Raw genomic sequence first — 11,516 nt, 5'->3', positions numbered from 1 at the left:
TGAACTTCTAACCTAAAAAATTAGTAAAAGAAGCATCCCCAGCATGTTAGTGACTGGTCACTTGAAGAACAGCAAGTAGGTGCCAAACATTGTAACTCTCAACTACGGATGAGATTCTATGGGAAACATGCCTCAAATATGAAATCCATTTTATTCAGAGTTTCATGATGGGACTCTGCTATCAAAAGATCAGAAGCCACTACAGGTACAGCCCCGAGTGATAAATTTTATGTGAAGTATCACAATTTTTAATTGTTGATAAATAAATCAGTTCAAAAAAAATGTGGAAGTCTGTGCTATATAAAACAAACAATATAATCTCTGGGTCCAAGGTTAAGGAATTAGCCCAAGGTTGGAGAATTGACAAATCTTTTTGAAAATTATATTAACTTAATGTGGATGAAGATTTAGAGATTTAGAGGCAAAAGGATGAGAAGAATACCTCTTGTTAAGAAGGATACTTGAACAAGGAACCAAGAGTAATTGAAGACAAATTCATTAACTTTTGCAATTTGCCTAATACATCTATGCTCCCTTTTAACTCACAAGTTTTATCTTCAAGATTATTTTGCTTTTTTACAGCTTTATTGAAGTACAAGAGACAAATAAGTTATATGTATTTAAGGTGTTTGATGTGATATTTAGATATAAGTCTACATTGTGAATGATTATCAAAATCAAATAATTTTTGATTTTTTGCCATTCCACATGGTTACAATTTTTGTGCATGTGGTTAAAACACTTGAGAATATCTTTCTTAGCAAATTTTAACTATATTAACATGGTATTTGTATTATTAGTAACTATAGCTACCATGTTGTACATTAGATCCTCAGAATGTATTCATCACACATAACTAAAACCTTGCATTCTTTGACCAACATTAAGATAATTTTAAAGAGTTATGTTTACAAGCAGAAAAAATTGGGAAGTCATAGTACCCACAGTACTGTATCAATAGGATACTTTGCCCATTTGCTGACGCACAGAACAAGGAGAAATTCCAATTTTGAAGGACAGAAAATCAAGGACTCACCAAGTAGCTGTTTGAATTGAGGTCATTTACTTCTCTACTCAGTCCTCTTCCTTCTAGAAGGTCTAGATGATGCTACTTTTAAAATGGGTACAAATTATTGAGAAAATTCAACAGTTGTTATCATTACCGTTGTGAGTGTATTAGAGTTTTATTAGAAAGTAAAATAAGAAAATATTGACATCAGCCATGATACTACATTCTCCCGGGTCTAAAATATTATTTCACTGGTTTCATTTTATTTATTTATTTTTTAACCGACATTATTTTAACATGGAACTTAGAAAGCAGTTGGTTATACTCTAAGAATACGATAGATTATCAAACTTAAAAAACACTTTCAATTTCTAGTTCAACAATGGCAAAAAAGAACAAAACAAGAAAGAAAAAGGAGATAATCAAACTTAACACAGAAAAAACAAGAGTGGAAAGTGGTGGGGGCACAGATTGAGTTGGAGACAGAGAGGGACAGAGACAGACACAGAGAGAAAGAGATAGAGACTCATGTACCCTGAGGAAAAGGGACTGAAAAGAAACATTTAGGCAAGAAAACGTAGGGAGGTACCTGGCTGTGCAACTACCAAAATAACATTCAAACCCTGTGCCGTAAAAAGCTAAGACATTCTGAGATGGTAGAAGACCTGGATATTTATAAATGAAGATGATAAAAAAGGATAGCACATCAAAATTCATAAGGTACACTACTGTTGAAAGTTTTTGAGTATAAAGACATCAGGGTGTAACAGATCATCATTTAAGAATGCGCTAGAAAAAAGGCTAAACTCCCTAAGCTTATATGGTTCTCTTTCCACTGTTCCCTGCCCTCACCATAGTGGTGTGTTTTTCTTGACTGCCCAGAGAGGGACTTAGATTGATCCTCCCTGGGGTTGTTTCAACCGCGCCCTTTTGTTGTCACCCCATTTTTAGGTATGTGGCAAGGTGTCCATCAATGTCCGGTCATCTCTCTCGGTCTTTGTTTTACGTCTTTTGTCTCTCTTCATTGGACAAGAGACGCAGTGGGTAACTAGTGCTTGGTGCATCTCTCTCCATTGTTGGCATAACGAATTACCACCAAGTAATTTTGGAGCATGGGAATGAATGGTGACAAGAGGGATCTTTCAAGGAAGGCTCCATCTAGGTAGAAACTGTGCCTCCGATCCATGCACCAGAAAAAAAAAAAAAATTGATGTGATCTCATTCCCCACTCTTAGGAGGAAGGCATCCATCAACAAAACCAGATGTTGATACACAAGAAGCAGATGCAGGAAGCACAAGCCCGAGGAACATCTTTCCTGGCTCTGGTGCTTTCCTCATCATGATGGGATGATCATTAATGTCATACAGTCACGGTATTTCTGACCTAGGATCAGTTCATTGGCTTTGGCTGTAACACCAAAATTATAGCACCCATAAATACAAGATGTGGGAGACTATCCAACTGCAATTACAGAGATTTCTGAGTTACACATATGTAAATGAAGACGCACAAATATGTAAAGGATGACCATGTAGGCCACCACACCTGCTGCTGAGGGTATATAAATGCCCCAGTCTAGGAGGTGACATTCAACCTCAGAGTCTTCTCACCGTAACTCAGGTGAACTCACATCTCCCTTCAACATGTCCTACAGCTGCTGCTCTGGAAACTTCTCCTCCCGCTCCCTTGGGGGCTACCTGCGCTACCCAAGCTTCTCCTGTGGCTCTTCCTACCCCAGCAACCTGGTCTACCGCACTGACCTCTGCTCTCCCAGCACCTGCCAGCTGGGCTCCTCCCTCTACAGCGGCTGTCAGGAGACCTGCTGTGAGCCCACCAGCTGCCGGACGTCCTGCGTGGTGTCCAGCCCCTGCCAGACGTCCTGCTCCCTCCCGAGGACCTCCACGTTCTGCAGCCCCTGCTGGACTGCTTACCCTGGGTCTGTGGGCTTTGGGTCCAGAAGCTGCTACTCACTGGGCTATGGATCCCAGGGCTTCAGACCTCTGGGTTATAGAGTCTGTGGTTTCCCCTCCCTGAGCTATGGATCCAGTTTCTGTCGCCAATCTATTTTCCTTTGAGAAGTTTCCATCCATCTTGTAATGCGCACTCTGTAGATCTGGCTTCTACTGATTAGTGTGTCAAAGAGCCAAATCCATTTGAAACAGGCAGATTCTGTGATGAGATTATCTATTGTCTTAATTTTCTCCATTTGAAAGCATCTAATATTCCCTGATTGCCACCAACTTTACCTTGCCTGCTCTCAAACACCGGCTGATAGAAGAACCCTGTCAGACTACAAGATTAATTAGTAATTCAAATTGCATTGTTGATAAAATTTATGGTTTTGCATTTCTCTCAAAAATAGAAGAAAAGTCAAATGATTTTATTTTAATAAACTCTTTTTTCTGCTATCCAAATCTGCTGTCAATGTTGTTATTTATTAGTGATGTGTCAAGTAGGAATTGTGTTATCATTACTGCTGGTAATGGCCGTTGGAAATCTCAGATTTTAAAGGCGTGCGCTAATTTTGGTTGGGCTTGGGTATTTTCTCCTGTTGAAGCAGGACTTCCTTGGATGCCAACAGTTTCTAGGTACAGCCTTTTTCTCAATGATATCTCAAGAGATTTGAATGTCTTGTTCAGACAATAAATATAGACCATGCATAAAAAGACATCATAAAGACATTATGCATCAGAGAAATTTGAAGAATGTGCGAACAAAATTTAGATTTACATGATGAGGCTGTGCATGCAGGTTATTCAAATGAAAGACTAGGGTGTGGGTGTAAAATTTCAGAAAAGAGCTAATCACAGTGAAGGTATGTCACATATTTTTTTTAATTGACTAAATCCCTGTACTCCAATTACTGTTTTCAATCTGCTCAAATTATCTCCATTTGTATAAGAACAACTTAGATGGGAACAAACCTAGCTGGGAAGGAACTAGGCTCAGCAGGTGTGAACTTGCACCTGGGTTCTTTGCCAACGTACACAGTGAATCTAACTCTATACATGAAACCTTTATTATCATTGAAAATGATTGTTTCCGCTGCATATTGAAATGAAATGAGATATTCTTTATTTGTACCAGATTCTCTCCTACATCCAAGTGTTATAAATGTAAGGTGCTAACATGTAACATAGATACTAACTATGTAGTAGATAACACAGATAGCATAACATACTACCATAGACAGCACAATAGCAACCAGAGACATTATATTCATACAGAACAAGCAATGTTTAAATTTTTTTTTCCTATTTTTATTTGATATGGTCTTCAAACATGTTGAAATTAGGAAATGGATTGCAGGGTACTCGAAGCTTGGAAAACACCCAGTCTGCTAAGTTGATCTCAGTATATCTCACCATGCTCTATTTACTTCCTCCTTTCCTACCTACATAATAAAATCTGATTGTAAAAGGAGCTGTGGGGTTCATCACATTCAACCTACTTACTCTATAGAGGAGGAAACTGAGAGAAGAGCCAGATAGAATTTTACTAGATGACACAGCAGATTATTGTAGAGTTATTAGTAGAATTGCTTTATTCCATGCATTCTCTCGGATCCTGTCTTCCCTTATATGCTCCCTCTCTTCCCCATCTTCTCCCCTCCTCCCCCATCATGTTTAGGAAATAGTCATGACACTTACATGGCTAGAGGAACACATAAAGGCATAATGAAAGAAGATTTGGGGGAACAAATTCATCGTCCGTCGCGTTATAAAATTTAAAATCAGCAAACTCCTCTGTAAACGGTCCTGCTCGGGAATTTTAACGATCCAAGTTGTTATCATGCCCATAATCTTCAACCAAGAGAAAGAATCCAATTTTTACCCCAAAACATAAGCAAGGGCATAGCAGTCATGGGGAGCAGCCAAAACTTTTTTGGCCAAGCTGAGGCCAAATGTCTCCTCTGTTAATGGCTCCAGATTTTAGATGTAGTAGTGGAAATTTTTCTGGTTTTCAGAAATACACCAGTGTCGTAGTTTTTCTGTTATTGCCAAAGCAAACTACATCAAATTCGTGGAATAAACAATACTCATTTATTATCTTATAGTCCCATAGGTGAGAAGTCAGGTACAATCTCACTGGGCTAAAATCACTATGCTGGCAGAGCCGCATTCCTTTCCAGAGGCTCTATGGGAATATCTACTTTCTTGCCGTTTTCAGTTTCTGGTGGCCAGATGCATTCCTTAGCCCATTTTCTCCTTCCTCCGTCTTCAGATACAGCAATGAGGGTCAGGTTGATCTTACTCTGCTTCACTCCGACCTACTCTTCTGCCTCTCTCTCCCATTTTTCAGGATGCTTAAGATTATGTCATGCCTATCTGGCAATGTCCCTATTTTAAGGTCAACTGATTAGCAACTTTAATTCCATTTGCTACCTTACTAACCTTTTCCACATAAAGTAACATATTCACAAATTCCAAGATTTAGAATATGGGTGTATTTGAGGAACTGTTATTCTACCTACGAACATTAATAAACAAGCAAATTTATATATTAAAAAAAAAACCCTTGGGGCGCCTGGGTGTCTCAGTCGGTTGAGTGACCGACTTCAGCTCAGGTCACGATCTCACGGTTTGTGGGTCCGAGTCCCGCATCGGACTCTGTGCTGACAGCTCGGAGCCTGGAGCCTGCTTCGGATTCTGTGTCTCCCTCTGTCTCTGCCCCTCCTAGCTTGTGCTCTGTGTCTCTCTCTCTCAAAAATAAATAAACACTTAAAAAAAAAAACTCAAAGACTGATTGTGCATAGATAGCAATATTATGAAGTGCTCAAAAAGAGCAAAATTCAACGGTGAGGATAGCAAACTTGCAACACCACAATTACACTTGAAGTTATAACAATATCCCATTTCACGCTGATAGCCAAGGTAAGAAACCTGTAATATTCTACAAGAAACATAACTCCTGAGTTGATGTCTTGCCACGACCATTCAGGAAACTACCCCCTTCTCTATTCCATGTCTCTGGCACATACTAAATTTCCCAGAGCACAGACTTTCTTCTTTCTATACTTCCGTAGAGTATAGTGAATCGTGATCTTCCAGTTCTCGCCAAGTTAATCCTACTGCACATAATGGACAGAGACCAGCTGGCACTTATCTGGCTTCCTCCTGCTGCGTCCTTTGACAGAGATGCTCAGCACCTTGGATTTTGAACCTAGGGGTTTAGGTCCCGGCTTCCGCAGCCTGCACAACTATAATTCCGGAAGCTGCTAATCATCTGTCTGCCAACTGGTTTCCAATTCTGACTTCCAAGAATAAGTGTAACCAGTTTCCCAGGAAATGCTTCCATGAATCCTTTCTAGGAACTTGATTTCAACAATTTCTATTTATTAATGTTTATCCCATTAGTGATTACAGACAGTAGCTTGATCCTCCCCAACTCCTTGCCCTCATATTTGTTTTTTTTTCCTAATTAGTCATGCCTCAGAACACATTGCCAAACATGTTGTCAGTATCATTAGTTTTCATGACATTTTCACTGAGCCTTTTCCATGAGTCAGAGTCTGTGAAATGGAAATGTGTATTATTGAATATGTTTTTAATTTAGATTATATTTGTGTATTACTCCATAATTTAAAACATAGTAAGAAAAGGTGTGGGGTCTCTGTTCTAACTGGCCTGAAAGTTAATAGAGAAAGCAAATACTAAAGAATAATTATTTAACTATAGTAACAATGAGCTATGAATGAGTTTCTGATACTAAAATAACATCGAGAGATATGCGCCTAGCCTTAGAGGTCAAGAAAAGTTCCCCAGAAGAATAGAATTTGAAATAGCTTGAAAGAGTAAGTAGGGAATGGATAGATAGTGCTTGGAGAAGAGTATTTTGAGGACCCCGTCTTGAGATGTACATTATAACACCGAATGGCATTTTGTCTTGTCATTGAAGGAAAATGAAAAACTGCCTTGAAATTAGGCCAGAAAGATTTGGGGGCCATTCTTTGTCTTCAGTGGTCTAGCTCAGAATTGCACTTTCTTCTGAAAGCAGCGAGGCCATTGAATGGTTTTAGGCAGAGGTATAAGATTGTCCGATTTGTTAGTTTTTTAAAATAATTTTTGTTATTCAATTAGTATTGACACACCATTAAATGAACAGATTTTAATGGTAGAGTTTGATGATTTGACAAATATATACACTTATAACTAGTTACAGCTACCCAATCAAGATATAGAACATTTTCCCATGGCAGAAAGTATCCTTATGCTTCTTTTAAACCAATCCCTGCCAACTCGAGCCAACTATTGTAACGATTTCTGTCATTGTAAAATGATTTTGCCTCTAGCATTTTCTAAAAATTAAACCATACGGTATGTTCTTAGATGTGTCCATCTTTTTTCATTCAACATAATGTTCTTGAGATTCTCCATGATACATATGTTTTATTCATTTTATTTCTGTGGACATAAATGTGCAAATAGATGACAGTGTGTTTAGTCCTTCACCTGTGGATGGACATTGAATTGTTACAAGATTACAGAAAACTTTTTAAATCAATAAAGCTGCAATGAACATTGATTGTTCCAGTCTTTTTGTGAGCTTATGATTTTAGTGTTTTTTTGTTTGTTTGTTTGTTTGTTTGTTTGTTTGTTTGTTTGTTTTTAGGAAGACCTCCGAATGGAATTTCTGGATCATAGAGTGAGCATATGTTTAACTTTATTAGAAAATGCTGACCATAAATAAATGTTAAAAAATTAAAGAAAAAATTGCTGATCAGTTTTTCAAAGTTAGTTTTATCATTTTATTCTACCACCAGTGATGTTCTACATTTCTGGGAGTTTCACATTCTCATCAATATTGACATCATTCTTTCTCTTAACCATTTGCTGGATGTGAGTAGTATTTTTTTGTGATTTTAAATTGCATTTACTTGGTGAATAATGATTTTGAGCACCCCTTCTTGTGCTCACTGGCTATCCTTGTGACTTCTTTGTGTAGTGTTTATTCATGTTTTGCCATATTAATTTTTTTTACTAAGATTTTGGAATTTTTTATTTACTCTGGAAATCAGTCCATTGATAAATATACTGCTAATAATCTCATAGTTATGACTTCTCTCATTTTAGTGACAACTTTGGATAAGAAAAAAAATTCATTTTGATGAAATCAAACTTATCAATTACTTTTCTTTTATTTTGTTTTTTTTTTTGTATTCTTCAAGAAAAGTTTTTCTTCACATCAGGTTAGAAAGATATCCTTATTTTTGCTAGAAGCTTTAAAACTTCAGTCTTTATATATGTCTATGAAAGGTATCAACACATATATTTTCTTAAGTTCTTTACCTATATCAGTGATTCTTTTTTTAAATTATTATTTGAGAGAGAGAAAGAGAAAGTGTGAACAGGTGTGGGGAGGGGCAGAGAGAGAGGGAGAGAGAGAGAGAATCCCAAGCAGACTCTACACTCAGCAAGGAGGCCAACACAGTCCTTGATCCCTTAACCCTAGGATCATGACCTGAGCCAAATTTAAGAGTTGGACTCTCAAACAACTGAGCCACCTAGGTGCCCCGATAACCACTGATTCTAATATAATTTTTGAAAAGACATTTTTCCCCAAAAAGATATTTTTTACAAAGATGTTGATTTGACATATCCATTAAAAAATTTGACAGTATACATGTGAACCCATTCTAGAACTCTATTCTGTTTCACTGATTAATTATCTATACTTATTTCAGTACTACAATATCTTAATATACCTTTATATATATCTCTTTAAATGAGATAATGAAAGTCTTCCAACTTTACTCCTGTTTCAAGATGATTGTGCTTTTTCTTGCTTCTTTGCATGATATAAATTTTAGAATCAGTTCTTCAATTTTTATAAAAATGCCTCCTGGCAGTTTTGTTCAGAATGTGTTGAATTTATAAATTAAGCATACTAAACGTCTTTCAATCCATGATATGTGTCTCTACTTATTTGGATCTTATTTAATTTCTTTTTGCAGTATTTCATAGTATAAAATATACAAATCTTAACTCTTGAAATGTAGATTATATGTTTTGTTATTCATATAACATACTTTGGATTTTTCACATATTTTTGGTTATTACATAGAAATAAAACAGATTTTAATTGTAATTTTATAGATTCATTACATTTTTTTATGTCATTCTACCTATGAATACAGAAAGTTTTCCTGTTCCCTTGCTAGTGTTTATGCCTTTTATGTGTTTTTATTGCCTTATTGCTGTGGCTAACTCCTGTAGTGCAATGGTGGCTAGAAATGTAGGGATACGGTGATGTGGCTGATTTTGTGTGCGTGTATGAGTGTGTAGGTGTGTGCTACCCTCTTTGCTCACAACATTAATAAATATGTATCTTTTAGTTTTAAGAGCTTGTTGTTTATGGGATCAGATTACATCTAACCATGGAAATGGGCCGAAATTGACTGATTATTAATTGAGTCAATTTAGAGGACGTTTGCAACAAAATCCCTGCTTTCTCATCCTCCATGAGCCTGGGAACTCCAACTGCAAACTCTCCTCACATCAGGAAATGGGAACTTTACACATAGAAATTTACTAATTGAACTTCTAATTAAGATTGGCATACTCATGATACCATCCCATCTCTAACACCTCCCTCTTTAAATTTCACTGTAATTCAGTTTAGCCCAATTTCAGAAGATGGAGAGATAACGTGTATTGATAGAGAAGCACCATAAAGGAAATAGCATTTAAACATGAGTCTAGGGGCACCTGGATGGGTCAGTTGGTTAAGCATCCAAATCTTGATACTGGCTCAGGTCGTGATCTCATGGTTTGTGAGACTGAGCCCTGTGTTGGGCTCCACACTGAGCACGGACCCTGCTGGGGAATCCTCTCTCTCCCTTTCTCTCTGTTCCTCCCTCACTTGCACGTGTGCATGCCTTCTTTCTCAAAATAAATAAATAAACTTAAAAAGCAATGAATCTAAAAAAAAAAAGGCAATGAATCTAAAAGGTAGGATGATCTTAAATATCAAAGACACGAGAACTATGAGAACAGATAAGAGGGAGTATAGGAAGAGGGTGTAAAATGACCAAAGCAGGATGGAAAAATGCTTACTGTGTGTTCAGGGAATAACTGAAGTTCAGCTGGTTTATGGCAAAGGGAGGATTTATGTAGCAATTGGAGACAAAGATTAAAAAAAAAAAAATACGGGTTGTATACATGTAGATATGCTGACTATTGGACCTCATTATCATAGATTTTTCTCATTCTTGCTCAGATTAGTGCAATCATCTTCCCATTGGATATCCTTGCTTCAGTTTCTACCTTGATCAAGAAATCTTTGTTCATCCTCCTGCCACAGCTTGTAAAATACTTTCTCGTGGAAGCTTTGTTAAGTTCTTAAGATAGTTAAGTTCTCATTGTTAAATTCATGTATGTGTTGAGGATTTGCTTGTTTACAGCTGTTAATCACTGTTATTTGGTTAACCTTGCTAGATGGTAAGTTCAAAGAAACAGGAACCACATTTTTAAATATTGGTTTTAAAATGTCTCACTACACAGTAGCAGATAAATGAATGCATTCTTTTTTGAAAAAAAATATAATGGAACATTTGTTGATCATACATTTCCTATGAGCAGAGTCAAATGAATATTATTTTGAGAACTGACTGGTATCGACAAGATGTTTAACAACATAGTACCGAGGCATGACTAATAAAAAATATGGGAGTCAAGGTTGAAGGGTAACAAAGCTGTTATCTGCAATCACCAATGTGACAAGAATAAATAAATAGGAATTGGTGAAATCAATTGCATAGAAATGACTCATGATGAGTTTCCTGGGAAACTAAATACATCAATCCCTAGAAATCTGAACCGCATGCTGGCTGGTAAAAAAGATGACTGCCAATTCCTGGAAATAGAATTGCTTAGGCAGCAGGAACCTGGGAACTGAATTCTTGAGTTCAAAATATACACAGCCAGTGGGTGTAACAGATCAGCACGAAATACAGCAAGAGAAACTTGGAAGTCTGGTAGGGGTAGGACCTATAGGAAATCTAGTAGCACTTTGGTAGAGAGCAGGACTACAAGGAAACAAGACCTAGAATAATTGTTGCTGGAAACAAGACCTAGAATAATTGTTGCTGGAATATAGAAGGAACCTTACTTTGATCCCGGTAAACTCAGAATGTTGCAGAAGACTTGGACATAGGTGTTGGCTGTTTCGGGAGCAGCTTTTATACGGGATTGAGACAATTTCTTGATATGCAATGATAGTTTTTATACTTTGATGCTGATATCCTTAAATGGGACATTGTATTTAACCTAAGTATCAGTTGTGCTATTACAAATGTACTGCCTCAACATTGTAATTGCCAGCTGTGTGTATTGCATTATATTGCGATGTAATGACTATTGAATCTCTCCCTGATTTGCCTTTAGAAGGTTGTTTGCTGGGCACTTGGGGGGTTCAGTCATTAAGCACCTGGCTGTTGTTCTCAGCTCACGTCATGACCTCAAGGTTTGTGAGATCTAGCCCTGTGTTCGACTCTGCACTGACAGC

The 11,516-nt window shown here is 37.2% G+C and overlaps 1 pseudogene; it reads left to right on the top strand.

The window, feature by feature from the left end:
- Positions 1–2,607: 2,607 nt before the first annotated feature.
- Positions 2,608–3,141, top strand: LOC112849729 (keratin-associated protein 13-3-like; annotated as a pseudogene).
- The last annotated feature ends 8,375 nt before the right edge of the window (positions 3,142–11,516 follow it).

The sequence above is a fragment of the Puma concolor genome, chromosome C2 (assembly GCF_028749965.1).
Source record: "Puma concolor isolate L17-30 chromosome C2, mPumCon1.1.hap2, whole genome shotgun sequence".
Taxonomy (NCBI): domain Eukaryota; kingdom Metazoa; phylum Chordata; class Mammalia; order Carnivora; family Felidae; genus Puma; species Puma concolor.
The sequence above is the reverse complement of the archived record's forward strand: the minus strand, read 5'-3'. Positions and strand labels throughout refer to the sequence as shown.